Raw genomic sequence first — 14,495 nt, 5'->3', positions numbered from 1 at the left:
TAGTTACATCAATGAAATCAACGAATCACTGAGGGATGAGGAGGGGGATGTAAGGAAACACAACAGGGAAACAAGGAAAAACAATGTCAGTTGACAGGCTTGGTAGGCGACGGCAGAGGGGGTTGAAACCAGGGCCAGACTCCTCTATACCTGCATGTGCCAGCTCCACCGGGCATCGGCCAAGGTTGCTCGTGCACCGAGGTAAGCAAAACGGTATTGGTATCCGCCCAGAGTTACATGTTACATGTTACATAGTTACATCAATTAAATCAATGAATCATGAAGGGAGGAGGAGGGGGAGGGAAGGAAACACAACGGGGAAACGAGGAAAACAATGTCAGATGACTGGCTGGGTAGGTGACGGCTGAGGGGGTGATACCAAGGCCAGACTCCTCTATAGCTGCATATGACAGCTCCACCGGGCATCAGCCAACGTTGCTCGTACACCGAGATAAGTACAAACAGTTTTAGTATTCACCTAGGGGGCATCGTCAAAGGTCCATCAGAAGTTCTATCAAAGTTCCACCGGGCATGGACCATGTTGATCCGGCTCCGAGGTTAGTGCAATGTTCAAGGTTTCAGTCCGGGGGCGTCGTCATAGATCAATTGTCAGCACCCATCCCGGTATTATTGGAACCTAAGACTTACTGTAGAGTTGATATGCTCGATAGCAGTGCTGATGTCATTAACTTTTTATACTCAATGTCACTAGCTGTATTGCTCATGTAAACTGCTCCAAAATATTTCTCATATACAAGTTCATCATCAATGCAGAAATAATGTGTATTTGTGGTGTCCTTTGGTTTGTGAGAGAAGATGGCGAAATAAAGACTATCTGGAATGATGGGGACGGTTTATTGCCTTGGAGGGGTGTGGGGTACTTCGGCCTCTCTGGCCTTGCCCTTGGTTCCTCTATCGTGAGTATGAGGGCCTCTTTCTTTCTTTCTTTCTTTCTTTCTTTCTTTCTTTCTTTCTTTCTTTCTTTCTTTCTTTCTTTCTTTCTTTCTTTCTCTCTCTCTCTCTCTCTCTCTTTCTTTCTTTCTTTCTCTCTCTCTCTTTCTTTCTTTCTTTCTCTCTCTCTTTTCTTCCTTCATCCCTCTGGGGTCGGTGGTGTTCTGCTTGTTGAGGCTCCTCTTGCCTGGAAAGGACCGGGTTCCTTGCCCGGTCCGCAGGTCTGGTCCCTTGTGAGACCCTCTGTCCTGTCATAACTGGTGGGGCCCTTACGCAGACCCTCCTTCCACGTGGGTGTTGCTAGGGTATCTATTCTACGTGAAGGAATCTGCGGCTAGTAGTCTCTATCAGATGTACGAGTTACTTTACCTTCGGTAACGATGTATCTGGTAGAGACGATTCCAGCCGCAGATTCCTTCAAGGCCCGCCCTTCCTCCCCGTTCTGCGAGGACCCTTGGCTGGTCTTCGGGGCTTGTCTCCCCGTGGGGAGCTATGTCTCTTGTGAGGGTCCCCTTGCTTTTGATGGGCGGTTCAGTCTTGTTGCTTTTCATTCCTCCTCTTTGGTTCTTTGGAGGATGGGGTTACGGTGCTCCTGTACACCGTTGCTCTGGCTGCTCCAGGTTGGGGCGGTTGGCCTTCTAATCTCTGCCTCCCCTCACTTCCCTCCCTCTTGCTGCTGAGGGGTCCTGGCCCCTCTGCTACCCTCTGAGTTGGGGTTGTCTGGTCATGCCTTGCCCTTGTTCCTTGGGGGGTCGTTGCGCTATATGCCAGGGTGGCTTGGAAGTTGGTTGTTACTGTACGTTTTGGTACTGGCTCCCCTCCTTGTTTGTGCATAGGGGTTGAAGGCCCGCTTCATGTGTCATGACCCTTTACAAATGTTCCTTGTATACGGGGGACGGGAGGGGTGGTTGTCTATGTATTAGCAGGGTGGTGTCAACGGCTCTGCTCTCTTCTTCTTCTGTCCCTGCCTTTGGAAACTGCAGTGTTGCACTATTCCTTATGGTGCCTTTCTCTTTTCTACTCTTTTGCACACTGTTCCCATGCTCCCACAGTTTTTGTCTGGTGGCTCCGCGTTGTGGTACGAAAAAGTTCTCAGAAGAAAAATGACATAGGCGCGCCGGGGCAGGGCCTATGTTACCTCGCTGACGTCACGTACTCGGACGACGCCTGGGCGGAGTCGCGTGTTACCTCCCCGCACCCCCCCGCGCGCAGGGATGCTGTGGCAAAAAGTTTATAGATCTAGTCTCACGCCTGGGGATCATTCTATGGGAAGGAATCAGCGGCTAGAATAGTCTCTACCAAATACATCATTAACGAAGTTAAGTAACTCGTACTTTAAGTAGATATTGCCGGTTAATAAGATCCATGCAGTCTAAAGAACGGGCAACAGAATTTATATAGTTAATCCGCGGTATCTTATGGCCATACGTGCATTCCATGCAGTCCTCAATCACACTCCTGGTGAACCCCAGTCTCCCGTCTATCCACACAGATATCCAGAGTAACAGTGGAGTCAGTTTAACCTGATCCTCCACATAATTCAAACCCAGTTCCTCATGTGTTGCAAACGAGGAACTGTTTGAGCCCATCCCCAGAAGTTTTTTGCAGAATCTGTCCTTTTCAAGCTGGATCGTCCTACACCTACGGTACCCCCAGATGGCTGCACCATATGTCAGGACTGGGCGACATTTCATTCTGTAGATCTGCAGCAGGGGCAAGATGGGTTAATCACCCACCGACGGTGAGAATCTAAACAAGGTACAGCTGGATTGTGTGAACGTGGAACAGCGACTGGAAATGCAAGAAAGCCAGCTGTTCTGATGGTCGAATGATACCCCCAAGTAGGGAAAGGTGGACACCGTGTACATTTTTTGCCCTTTGAGATCAATAGGTTGTGTTCTAGCTTTCTTCCTCCCGCAGACCATATAATGGGTCTTTGAGATGTTTGTATGTAGGTCCAGATTATCCATGAAATACAAACCAGAAGGTTTAACTCTTTTGCTCTTCGGAGCATCAGTACAGCATTGTTGGCATACAGCAGGGCAGGCACGCTGACAGACTTTACCTTAGGCAGGTAAACCCCATTCTCACTCAAGTAATTATTCAGGTTATTAATCTATAATAAAAACAATATTGGAGCCAACACACATCCCTGGGAGACTAAAAGATTCAGTCTGTGCCTCCTCAGTATATAATTCAGAGACTAGTGTCACCAAGCAATCCTGCATTTCAGCTGCCCTATTCGACCTCTCCCCCGCAGAATTGACTTCAAAGCAACTAATGCAGTTCCTCGCCCGCTCTACTGTGGCTTTCCATGCGCCAGATCTCTCTCTGTACTCAAAATTCCACTTACTCCCAGTTTGCCGTCTCTCTTTACACTTCAGGTCCAATTTAATCTTATGATTTTAACATCGCCTCCTCCAGTTGAGCGCTTCGTCTGTCATATATATATTCCTTCGCCTCGCAGCTCTCCCGCAGCGTGCGCAGGAACACCAAGCACGGACCAAAATTCACGGTGATAAAATTATTTATTATTCGCTAGTCGATCTCATAAAGTTTCGGCACCTCAGTGCCTTGCTCACATGACAGCGAAAATACGTGAGGGTGATCTATTTAAAGTGACAGTGCATATTTTTTTGATTGGACAATTGTACATAGGTATAGAAAGCGGACTTGTACCCGGAAAAGTAAATGTATAATACAATTACTACGAAACATGGTCATTATGTACAATCATTAAAATGGCAAGATTTTACACCAACAGATTGTAAAACTTTCGTGTTGAATACTGCAAACTTCATGTATAATACAGACTTTTTTCACCTAGTCTATAGGCCAGTTCCTGTTTATAATTTTCCTCACCCCCTTGTGATGGGAACTAAAGCCTGTGATGATCCTGAATGTTCCCACTCCTGAGCTAGATATGGATTCAATGGTTCCTTTCTCTGTTACAGTGTTGGTGGGATTATTTCCTTTTGCTAGTAGGGCTTGACGACTGAAACTTCTGGATTTTTTGATGGCCTCATCTATCGTTTTCTGGGCATATCCTCTCTCTCAGAATCTGGCAGCGCTAGCAGCTTGACCTTCCAAAAGATCATGCTCATTGCTGCACAACCTGCGGAGGTGGAGCATCTCGCCATATGGGATGCTCATTATGAGGTGGTGTGGGTGTGTGCTCCCTGCATATAGTGTGGTGTTTCCAGCCATTTGTTTTCGGTATAGCTTTGTTTCCAGTTTGTTATTTTTGACATAAACCAAAGTATCTAGGAAAGGGACCTGTTGTTGGCTCAACTCTGCTGTAAAGTGAATGTTGAGATCATTGTCATTGAGGCGATCTATGAATCTCAATGCCTCTTCCTTGTCTCCTTTAAATTAGGTTTTATCCAGATAATCAGCCCACCCGAGGGTCTCCCTGTTTTTTTGATGGTAAAGACTCTATACTAAATGTTCTATAACCTAATTTGTGTAGTGACTCTTAGCCTGGTCTCCTGAAAGAGACATAGTTCAAAGTTACCAATGTAGTCCTGCCAATCTGGCGCTAAGAGTTTTTGATTGAGCCCAGCTATGTTCCAGGATACCATCTTCAGAGTTTCTGGAACTAAGTTAACAAGCGTATTAGAGATACGATCAGATGTAGTTGCGCCAACACGACTATTGCTCTTGAAAGAGTTAATTACCTGAGTTTCATGTAAGTGTATCTTCTGTGAATGAACATAATGAATAACCTGGTGTCCAGGTGCTAGTCGAAGGGACAACCATGTCTGTCTGGCTGTGTGTACTTTTAGTGGTTAAATTTGCTTTCCCCTGCTCAGTCAGCCAATCTACTAAGTCTAAATTATTAGTCCCCTCTGGATCATGCGAAACACTATTACTCTCATCTGCGGGGGTTTTATTCTGTCTAAAATTAATTCTAGATTCAAAGAGTGAGTGGGTTCGTAGATTCAAGGCTTTCCGATTGCAATAAATTTAGAGTGAAATGTTAACTTAAAGTCATCAATGTTTCCCGATTTTTGATGGAGACGTTCAGCTTTTATTATGTCAGATCTTACTTTAGAAAGACATTGCAGTTTAGTTCTGATCCAATGTGTCACTTTGTTTATTCATGAATACTCACCCTTCAAAGACCCTGCTTCAGTCTAGGGACATTTATCATAAATACATTATAGGTATTCATCTTACGCTTATTTAGATATTGAGGTACAGGATGACATTTCTACAACTGTTGGCTACCTATGCCCTCCCCAGTTTGTTCTAGAATTCTGCATTGATTTTTCTTGTCTTGCGAGATTTGGCCTATTTGAAATATAGGCACCTGGGGGCATTGCTTTGGATCCCACGTAACTAGAAGGAGGGGGCATTCTGGATCTTGTGTTTATATTGGTTGGATAATTGCCTAACATGGGAAAATAATGGTTTGTGTTAGCCAAGTAGTTGTTATGACTTGCAGGCTCGTTTAGAGAGGAAGGGAAAGGTGGACTAGGTGAGCACCTGGCCTAAGCGCTCTCGTTCTGGGTGCAATTTAATTTCCCTTAAGATATTCACTGTTAACTTGTAATTTGCTCATCCCATCTGTAATGGTGTTCGATCGCAGTAATGGGTCCCCAATTACCCTTTGAAGGGCCTGAACCTAGTCTTGTATTGTATTTCATTTTTGGCAGAACTCTGCCATAAGTGCATGGATGTCTATGCTCTCAGTCTGGATCCCGACTTCCCTGCTACTAATTTGCAGCAATGTGTTACATTGAACCCGTTTTGTTTGCGATCATCTTCTTGCAAGGTTGCTAACAGTGAGTATCTATTAGAACATTCTGCTATTGTGGGCTTCCTATTTGTAAACCTGACTTGGCTAGAAGATAATGTACCCAATGTGGGGGAGTTAATTCGAGGAGGCTTACTCGTCACAGGCTTTATGAAAGAAATTAGGGTTTGTGGAACTATCTCACTATAATTTTGATGAACAGTAATATTACGAGTGGGGTATATTGTAGTGTTTGGTTTGTCCTGAATGTTACAGTAGCTGTAGATATTTTTTTGTACTATCGTTTAACTCTTTCCCATTGGCTAGTATAGTTTCCACCTCCTCAATTAAATCATCGATTTCCACCTCCTCAATTAAATCATCGATTGCAGCTAGAGTACAATTATCCACTGCTGATTTAACTGATTTATTGGTCTTTGGTACCTTCTTCCTTCCTGCAGCGGCCTCTACTGCCTTATCTTTCCCATCATCTAAAAGAGTAGTACAGTAAATCGCTAGATATTATTATTATTATTACTCCAGTATTGGAACTTTCATAGATTCCCATAGCTTGTATCATTCCCCGTCGTCGGAATGGGACCCTCGGTAATATATATATATATATATATATATACACACATCAATATATATATATATATATATATATATATATATAGATAGATAGATAGATAGATAGATAGATAGATAGATAGACCAAAAGAGGAAAAATTAGGCCTAGGCCTTATACTATTTTGTAGCCTATAGGTGTCCTTTTGTAAAAAGACCCAAATATAGAGCACCAACCAATCAGATCTGCCTCACCCTGTGGAACCTTCCTGAGAAAGCTCAGAGCCTCAGATTTTCTACCGCACGTTGGCGATAGGGAGTCTCCATAGAGCTCTGCTCTAGTTTTCTTTTGAGGTACTGTTTCTTCAAAATCTTGACAGGATTTGTTAACAACTTTATTTGATGGCTGACAAGGAGAAGAAAAGCCTGCTCAGACCTTGTGCCACATGTTCTAAAAAATGACTTTTTGCTGAGGATAAGCACAAGGATTGTATATATTGCTTATACCCAGATCATAAGGTGGCAGATTGTAAGATCTGCAGAACCTTATCGACTAAGACCCTACGTAACCGTGAGGGGCGTCTGCTGACTTGGTTACAGAAGATGAAGACGAGAGATAAGATTATTTCTAGTGATGAAGAGGATGCTGCTTCATCTACTTCTTCTAAAAGGTCACAGAAGAGGGGTAGGTCATCTGCTTTAGTTTCTTCGGAACCCCCCTTAAAGGCTGTGCGTGGGACCTCTGACAGGTCTGGCAAGCCTGGGCCTGGCGAATCTCCTCACGGAAGTGAAAAGGAGAGGGAGAGGTCGGTACCTCAGGTACCAAAGTCAAAGAAAGATGATGGCTTGGCTGGGCCATCCCATCAGGCTGATGGTTCTAAATCATTCAAGAAGCCAGCTGTGGAGGTTCCTTCAGCTGCAAAAAGTAAAGAATCAAAAACTTTGTCGACGACTTCGTCGTCGAGTTTACCACCGACGACGTCATCTCCTTTGCCATCGACGAAGAAGTTCCTGTCGACGAAGGTAACGTGGACGACGACGAGAACAACACCGTCGACGAAGACGTCGACAACAACAGCGTCGACAAAGACGTCGAGGACTATCACGACAACACGTCGACGACAACAACTCAGTCGACGACGACAACCACGTCGACGATGACAATCCCGTCGACGATGAATTTGTGGTAAATTTGATTTACCGTCCTAATTTCTATGCAGGTAAGTACTTAATCAATAATAACTCAATCGGAAAGAAAAAGGCAGAGTCCGTGGTGTTAGAGTTCTTAGGGGTTTTATTCCTTAAAAAGGAATGGTCATGACCGGATATCTTGTTCCTGCCACCACTGGGGTGCAGGAAGGGATAGAGCAATATTTTATTGACAATACATAGCTTATATACTTAAGTCACATTATAGAAACCAATACAGTAGGCGTAACAGCTGAGAGAAACAAGATAAAACACACACGTGGTGATGATACGTAATTTAGAAGGCGTGAACTAGGCGTGAACATAGAGGTGTGTGCTAGAAACGTCACAGGTAAGTGTCACAAGTGGGTGGCAACAAAGCAGAATCTTGTAATGTCAGCAGAAATCTGAGGCCTGGATGCGCGCGCAGCTGCATGACGTGTGATTGACGTGAAACCGGAGGGTGCAGGGGACTTGACATTTACACTGGCGGAAAGAGACAGAAGTCTGGCATGTCAGATCAACTCGTACTCTATCATATCTGGTATCTGATGTTTAGGAACCATATTATCTAGAAGGAAAAGGTCTCTGGGGCAGAAGCTATTCTATACTGACTGTGAGTGCGTGTATAAGCGTCTAAGTGTCTGCATGAGATGAGAGGGGCATGGGCCTTCCATGGTAACAGAGGCTATGAATTACTTGCACGGAGACAGTGAGGCCGGGCCCTTTGCTCTGCAGCTGGGGGGATGTTTACTTAAACTAGTAGGCAGGAATGCATTTTCGAGGAGCGGAACAGATAATTCGAAGGTTGAATACAGTCTTGGCAGGCAGCAGGCTGAGCTAAGCGCCGTAAGCCGCACAGGGAGTAAGGCAGAGGTCACGGGTACAGAGACAGCCTGGGCTGAGGCTTTCGGAGTCAGAAGGCAGGAAAAAGGCTTGATGGCAGAATTCAGGGCCTACTTCGCCAGAGCTGAAAAACGTGTAAAGTACACCACAAAAAGACGTTGGCATAGCATACTTAGGAACGGAATATTCAACCCATTCAGGGTGGGTCTGAAAGAGGACATATTAACGTTGGACGCAAATGTATTTGCGTCTTCATAGCTGGCACAGGAGGGAAGTTACATGCACTTTAAGCTGGTACATGGAGACGGTGGGGTACACGTTAGGGAACATTACTTGGCCATAAAATTTATATTTCCTCAAATTCGCCGATGACAATGCCAATTCTGTTGTCGACGACCTCGACAACGCCACCGTCGACAATGGAAGGGTCGACGTTGGTGAGGGCTGAGAACCCTAGGAAAAGACGTATTCCACCGGATATGACTTCGCCGAGGATGGTAGCTCCGTTACCTCCGGTCTTATTGTTTGACGAAGAAGAGTACTCAGATGAGGAAGATGCTGACTTTGGGGATGCGTATAGTCCATCACAATTGCACCTAAAGTTTCATGACTCTGAGCCAGAGAATGAATATTTTTATTATCAGCAACAACAGCAGCAGCAGGATCGTGAAGCATACCAGGAAGTCCCGGATCAGCAGGGTTCGGTCTCAATGCCGATTACTCTGCTTACGGACTTACGAGCTATTTTGCCAGAATATCGCAGCAGGCAAGCGTCGCGTCCAGTGCAAGGAGAGGCTCAGGAGCAACCACAATTGTCGGCTACTTTCTCTTCACTGCCCCCGCATGTAGAGGAGGCTGTAGAGGTTCCTCAGCGGGTAGAGCCTACCCGTGTTGACACTTCAGAGGATGATGAAGGAGATAAACAGGCTCAAGATCCTGATGTTGAATGGGATCAATATGTTATTCCAGATCCGGCATCCCCAATACTGGACCCGATAGACTTGCCTCCGGTGGACGTGGGAGGTTTTCACAACTTAATGGATAGAGCCACGGCACGTTTTAAACTCACCATGCCTTCAACTTCCGCGGATTATTTTTTATATGATTTCAAGGAGTCCTATCGCAAGGCTGTCCGCTCCATTCCCCTCGTGGACCACATATGGGAAGAGGGAAAGAAAGTGATGCAGGCGCCGGCTACGGTCATTCCAGTCCTCCCGCGCTTAGAAAAGAAATATAAGGCGCCGGATAACAGTCCAGCTTGCTTTATTGGCCAACCAAGACCGGATTCGGTGATATCGCAAGCAGCTCAACGAAAGTCACGCAATCCATCTGCTCCTCTATTAGCTCCACCGGACAGGGAAGGAAGACGATTAGATAACGCAGGGAAGCATTTTTCGTCTATTGCTAGTTTGCTAGTCAGGGCTTCCAATGCCTTAGCAATCCTAGCACAGTACGACCGTCAGATGTGGAGTGACATCTCGCCATACCTGGACCAGCTCCCTGACGATCCTAAGGCTGAGGCCCAGAAACTCCTGGAGGAGGGACAACATTCCTCATCGGAAATAATAGACTGTGCGATGGACATCGCTACCACCGCTTTCCGCGCTCTAGGTGGAGCAGCTGTTCTTAGACGGCAGGGTTGGTTGCGAGCGACTTGGTTTCGTCCAGAATAAAATCCTGGACTTACCCTTTGACGGAGACATGATGTTTGGGAAACATGTTTATGATGCTCTACAAGGGATAAAGAAGGACACGGAGACAGCTCTGTCCTTGGGCACCCTGCAGTATAGGAAGACACCTTTCCGTGGGGCAAGAGGCAGAGGCTTCACATCGACAAGAGGTGGTTACCAACAACACCGCTATTCTCAGCAATTGCAATCGTACAGGCCTCAGTACGGTAATCAGTACTATCAGCGCCAATGGCAATCTTTCTCTCGCCAAAGCTCACGTGGGCGACAGGGTCGTCAAGGCAGGGACGCCTCCCAGCGTCAATAGCGGCCTCCTGACTCTGCCGACTGCCACCAGTGGGCGGCAGGATCTCTCAACATCTGAACAGCTGGGAACAGATAACATCGGATCAGTGGGTATTGAACATCATCCGTCAGGGGCACACATTAGAGTTCCAGGATTTTCCACCTTACAGAGCTCCCCACGCCACCAATACGAAACACCTAAGCCTTCTGCAATTGGAAGTTCAACAAATGCTTCAGAAAGGGGAGATCCAAGGTGTCCCTTTTTCGCAAAAAGGCAAAGACTTCTATTCTAGGTTTTTCCTGATTCGCAAAACAAAGGACAAGTGGCATCCTATCCTGGACTTAAGGGAGCTCAACACCTGTCTCTTGAAACTTTCATTTCGGATGATCTCACTCCAGGACATCTGGCGCCTCCTGAATCCAGGCGACTTTATGGCTACGTTAGACCTGGAAGATGCCTACTTCCATAGCCCGATCCACCCAGCTCACAGACGTTTCCTTCGCTTCACAGTAGGCAAGAGTCACTTCCAATTCATGGTGCTCCCGTTTGGGTTGAGATCAGCGCCGCAGATATTCACAAAGGTGCTGGCCCCGATGGCAGCTTTTTTAAGAAGGCACTCGCTAGAAGTCTTCCCGTACTTGGACGACTGGCTGCTGAAGGCACCTAGTTACCAAGCGGCCGCAGGAGCAGTAGAGACATGGTTGCGTCTCTTCGATCGACTAGGCTTCCAGCTCAACAGAGAGAAATCGGTCCTTCGGCCGGCCAATTCGGTGAAATTCCTGGGCGCTTTTATCGACGCGCAGGTTTGCAAAGCCTTCCCATCAGAAGAAAGACAAGCAAAACTCATTTCTTCGGCCAGTTGACTGTGAAAGATGCATTCAGTGTCAGTCAGGATGTACAAGTCTCTTCTAGGGTCGATTTCATCTTGTATTCAATTGATTCCGCACTGCAGGCTGCGAATGCGTCCCTTACAAGAGCAACTAGACCTTCAGTGGAGGCAAGTGGACGGTTCTTTCAACAACAAAGTCAAGGTCACCCTACAGATGAAGCAGAGGCGGCTGCCTGGTGGATAGAAAGTTCTCACCTCTCGGTGGGTCTCAGTTTCAGAATACCTCCGGCTCCTCGCATCATTACAACAGACGCCTCCCTTCAAGGATGGGGAGCGGTCATGCAAGACCTCCAAGTCAGTGGGCATTGGACGCCGGTGGAACGTCTTCTTCATATAAATGTTCTGGAGCTGAGAGCCATTCGGTTGGCTCTGTTAGCTTTCCTCCCAAGGATAACGAACTCATCCATCCTAGTGCGTACGGACAACACCACGGCCATGCACTACGTCAACAAGCAGGGAGGCACAAGATCATCACAGCTGTCCAAGGAAGCTCAGCTGCTTTGGGAATGGGCGATTTCACAGAACATCACGCTTGTGGCAGAGCATCTGCCAGGTGTAGACAACACAAAGGCGGATACTTTAAGCCGCCGAAGAGCGATTTCTCACGAATGGGAATTGGACGATTCAGTGGTCAAGGACATCTTCGCCCATGGGGGACAGCAGCGATCGACCTGTTCGCCACGCCGGCAAACAAGAAATGCCGGTATTATGCAAGCAGGGAACACCATCGGGGATCGCTGGGAAATGCGCTTTTGATGTCTTGGTCCGGCGCATTTGTTTGCGCCTTTCCTCCGTTTCCCCTAATTCCTCGAGTCCTCAGAAAACTCAAGATGGACCGATGCAAAATGATTCTGATAGCTCCCGCCTGGGCTCGCCAGTTTTGGTTCATGGAACTCCTCCTTCTGTCTCAGGACCATCCCATGCATCTCCGACCCGGCCAGTCTCTTCTGTCAATGTCTCACGGCCAAGTTCTCCACCCGAACTCGCTTCAATTGGCAGCATGGCTCCTGAGCACAGAGAGTTCAGAGATCTAGACATTTCTGATGAATGCAGAAACATCTTTGCTCAGGCACAAGCTCCTAGCACGAATAGGACGTATAGAGCAAAGTGGAAACGTTTCTACATATGGTGTCAACGAGAAGGAGTGCACCCTTTTTCGTCTGCTCCGCATCAACTCTTGCCATATATCCTGTCATTGGCTCATGCAGGTCTTGCCCATTCTTCCATCAAGGTCCACTTGGCGGCAATCTCCAGATACAGAAGGACAAAGTCGGCTCCTTCTCTTTTGTCGACAAGAGTCATTAAGCAATTCCTGAAAGGACTGTTTAAGAGTGTTTCCACCAATCCGGTCCCCACCTCCTGTATGGCATCTAAATGTGGTCCTGGCCCAACTAATGAGGCCCCCGTTTGAACCAATTCATAAGTCTGACTTGAAATTCTTGTCATGGAAGGTGGCTCTTCTCCTCGCTCTCACCTCTGCGAGGAGGGTGGGAAAACTACAGGCTCTGACCATCAAAGAGCCCTTCTTACAGTTCAAGAATGATCCCTTGATCCTTAGAATGAACCCCAAGTTTATTCCTAAGGTTCCTACGGACTTTCATCTGAATGAACCTGTTGTTCTGAATTCATTTTTTCCTCGGCCTTCCACTCCTCCGGCCGAAAGGGCACTTCATTCTCTAGACGTCCAGAGACGCACTGCTGGGTTAAGGAAATCACCTCAGCTGTTTTTGGCTTTTTGGGCCCCTCGAAAGGGGTTCCTGTTATCAAAGCAAGGGATCTCCAGATGGATATCTAGTGCAATCCATTTCTGCCACCAGGCGGCGGGGAAGCCCCTGGAAGGACAGGTTAAAGCACACTCCACGAGATCGATCTCATCTTCAACGGCGCTGTTTGCAGGAGTATCGATTAAGGACATCTGCAGGCGGGCACCTGGAGCAGTACTCATTCCTTCACAAGGCACTACTGCTTAGACTCCTCTGCTAAAGGGGATGCAGCTGTTGGTCAAGCGGTCCTGAGAAATCTCTTCCAGTGAGCGGTGAACTTTCCTTTCTACCCTCCTTCCTGTCTTTCACATTTCGTTATTTATACCTTTGTTTAACTGTATTATGATCTTATGATGAATTCATGACATATTATGTGAGGTTATTGAGACTTTATACACGAAATGTGCTAAGCATACGAACTGCTATCTATTCTGATACAAGCTCTGGGAATCTATGAAAGTTCCACCTGTAACTTTAGTTCTCCAGTATTGGTAACTTTCATAGATTCCCATGCGCCCACCCACCTCCCCTGGGAAAGCTCACCCTTTTTGGCATATGTCATTAGGGCTATACAACGGCTATGAAAATCTGAGGCTCTGAGCTTTCTCAGGAAGGTTCCACAGGGTGAGGCTGATCTGATTGGTTGGTGCTCTATATTTGGGTCTTTTTACAAAAGGACACCTATAGGCTACAAAATAGTATAAGGCCTATGTAGGAAGGTAGCCCCTGACTATGGTTGCCCCCAACTTTTTGCCTTGTGTTTTAGCTGCTTTTTGGCATAGTTGGCCTGGGTCCCTGCCAATCAGGACCCCAGTCCTACTGCTCTCTCTGTAAAATGGATTCCATGTACCTTAGGTACATATCCAGTTGGTACTGGGCCACCTTATCAGACCCTGTAACTCAGGGCATAGGTGTACCCAGGGCCTACCAGGGGCTGCAGCATGTATTATGCCATTCCTGGCTGGCCATCTAAATCTGACACAACTGGCTGCACGACAGCTGGGGCAAGGTGGTGTAATCACCCTTTGCTTTAGATATAGTATACCTATATCTAACCTTAAAATGGACACTCGTATTCCTATCAGTCACTCCTATGGCAGGCCTTAACAATCCTGAAGGCAGAGTGCTTGAAATCGTGTGAGATGGTGCTCTGGCATGAGCTGAGCCCGTTTGCAGCTTGCGGAACCAAGTCCTAATAGCTGTTCCATGATAACGCATACCATATACTCTTAAGTGCATTATAATCCTCGCGGTTATATGCCAACTCTGGTATCGCTTTATCAAAACATGTCGAGTAAGGGGTCATACGAATTGGAATACTAACCCCTCGCCAATTCTGGCGACGGGGTTAGCATTCTACCCTTCTAGAGGGACACGACATGTATGTAACTGTGAACCCCGGTTAAAGTTAACTCAAGCCTCAGCATCACAAAATGGATGCTGCCACCACAGACACAAGTCTGACCTCCTGCTGCTGGGAGTCCTTCCAGCGAGGAGAGCTTGGACAAAGGGTTTCCTGTCAGGGGCGGTGCTAGCACCATCCCAGACAGGGTTTTGTGTATCCTGGGTAGACAGGGCT

At 46.8% G+C, this 14,495-nt stretch overlaps 1 protein-coding gene across 2 annotated transcripts in view; it reads left to right on the top strand.

Moving 5' to 3' along the window:
- The window catches only part of NSD3 (nuclear receptor binding SET domain protein 3), a 1,769,888-nt gene that overhangs the window by 624,070 nt on the left and 1,131,323 nt on the right, over positions 1 to 14,495 (top strand). The gene's annotated exons all lie outside the window — the stretch shown is intronic.

Source organism: Lissotriton vulgaris, chromosome 11 (genome assembly GCF_964263255.1).
Source record: "Lissotriton vulgaris chromosome 11, aLisVul1.2, whole genome shotgun sequence".
NCBI lineage: Eukaryota > Metazoa > Chordata > Amphibia > Caudata > Salamandridae > Lissotriton > Lissotriton vulgaris.
This window is presented reverse-complemented; position numbering and strand designations above follow the sequence as displayed.